A 2536-nucleotide genomic window follows, 5' to 3' on the forward strand; every position below is an offset into this window, starting at 1 on the left:
AGTGTGTTCTTCTCTTTTGGTTTTCAAACTCCAGGTCTTTGCACATTTCATTACAGTCATTGGCTTTATCTGCTTGAGCTGCTCTTTGAAATTTTCTGTTCAGCTCTTTTATCTTGTCATTTCTTCCATTTGCTTTAGCCACTCTCCATTCAAGGGTAAGTTTCAGATTCTCTTCTGACATCCATTTTGGTCTTTTCTTTCTTTCTCCTCTAGCTTTCTTCACGGATGATGCTCTTGATGTCATCCCACAATTATTCTGGTTTTTGGTCATTGTTATTCAATGCATCAAATCTCTTCTTTAGATGATCTCTAAATTCAGGACGGATATATTCAAGGTCATATTTTGGCTCTTGTGGACTTTTTTAAATTGTCTTCACCTTCAAGTTGAACTTGCATATGAGCAGTTGATGGTCTGTTCCACAATCAGCTCCTAGCCTGGTTTTGGCTGAAGATACTGAGCTTTTCCATCTCCTCTTGCCACAGATGTAGTCATTCTGATTCCTGTGTACTCCATTTGGCAAAGTCCATGTGTATAGCTACCATTTGTGTTGTTGAAAAAAGGTATTTGCAATGAATAAGTCTTGGCCTTGCAAAATTCTATCATGTGATCTACAGCATTATTTCTGTCACCAAGCCCAAATTGTCCAACTAATAGTGATTCTTCTTTGTGTCCAACTTTTGCATTCCAGTTACCAGTGATAAGCAACATATCTTGATTGAATGTTCAGTCAATTTCAGACTGCAGAAGTTGAGAAAAAATCTTCAATTTCCTCATATTTTGCTTTGGTGGTTGGTGCATAAATTTGAATAATAGTAGTATATTAACTGGCCTTCCTTGTAGGCATATGGATATTATCCTATCACTGACAACATTGTACTCCATCCTTTGTGATGATGAATGCCACGCCATTCCTCTTCAAATTGTCATTCCTGTTGTAGTAGATCATATGGTTGTCTGATTCAAAACACCCAAAACTGGTCCATTTCAGCTCACTAATGCCTAGGATATCAATCTTTATGCCATTTCGTTTTTGACAACTTCTAATTTTCCTAGATTCATACTTCATACATTCCATGTTCCGGTTATTAATGGATGTTTGCAGCTGTTTCTTCTCAATTTTAGCCATGCCCCTTCAGCACATGGAGGTCCTGAAAGACTTACTCTCTCCATATCCTTAAGGTTGGTTCTACTCTGATAAGGCAGCTCTTTCCCAGTCCTATTTTGAGTGCCTTCCAACCCAAGGGGCTGGTCTTCTTGCACTGTGTTGGGAAATGTTTCCAAGCTATTCATAAAGTTGCCCGGTAATGTATCAGACAGTGTTTCTCTGCTATTCATAAGTTTTTCCCTGGCCAGTTTTTGAGAAGGGGATGGCCTCTTCCTTCTTCCTAGTCTGTCTTAATTTGTAAGCTGCACTGAAACCTGTGTACCATGTACAACTCTACCAGCATCTGAAACACCAGTGGCACAGCCTCAAGCCTCACAGCAATGTACAAGCCCCACAGGATGACAAACTGACAGACAAGTTTGTATCCCTTAGCTGTTGGAAACCTCCGTGCCCTCCCCTTACCTAATTCCTACCTGGAACCTGGCACTCTGTGGTCCCTGGCCGCTCCCTCCCTTTTCTGGCTCTAGGAGTCTGGGGTCTGCCTTGCCTCCCGCCCCTTACCTGGATCCTGCTGCTCCTGTGGTCCCTGGCCACTCTGCTCCCTCCCTTTCCTGGCTCTGTTTGTTAAAACTACCAATCTGTGGCATTTCTGTTAGAGTAGCACTAGAGGACCAAAACATCTGGGTATAAAATTCTAGTGGAATTTCTTCATTTCTCCCTAAGTTATTCCACTCTGAATTCTGCCCCTCTTACTCCATGAAGACTACTTGTGGTGTCATCAGTTCCTCTGTGCTATAGAAGGGGATTTGCCATCAAATCTAATGAAAATTGAGCCTGCTTTTCTTGAGCTCTGAGTAGTATTCACCCCAGTTGATCACTCCTTCCTGCCTCAAACATGCTCTTATCAGCTTCTCTGATACCACACAGTCTTGCTTTTCTTTCCAAACCACCAACTACTCAGTTCTCCAACCCTTCTGGTGCTTTCTCTTCATGAGGTTCTTGAACACTAGAAACCCTTGGACTCTGTCCGAGGTCATGTTTTTCTTCTTATTCCCTGCCTTGACCCCAGTAGGGGGGTGCAGGCAATGTGGACCACACCAGGTGACAGTGTCAGAGGGGGTGACACTAAAGTGACTGTCTATCTGTCTATAAAATTTCAGTGCAGTGTTTCAGCAGATTATTATATATATATAAACTGTGATTTGTGTGAAAGTTTACAGAGGAAATTCATTTTCCATACAGCAGTTCATATACATTTTGTCTCATGACATTGACTGCAATTTCCTACAATGTAACAGCTTTCTTCTCACTTCCTCCCCATAGTTACCTCTTCCCTGTGTCCTTCCCTCCCATGCACTCCCGCCCCCCAGGTGGTCTCCCTGTGCACACACTGTCATGATTGATCTCTCCCAGGAGTGTATCTATCTGAT

This window comes from Orycteropus afer, unplaced genomic scaffold, assembly GCF_000298275.1.
Source record: "Orycteropus afer afer isolate SDZICR_OR568_19922 unplaced genomic scaffold, OryAfe1.0 scaffold00083, whole genome shotgun sequence".
NCBI classification, from domain to species: Eukaryota; Metazoa; Chordata; class Mammalia; order Tubulidentata; family Orycteropodidae; genus Orycteropus; species Orycteropus afer.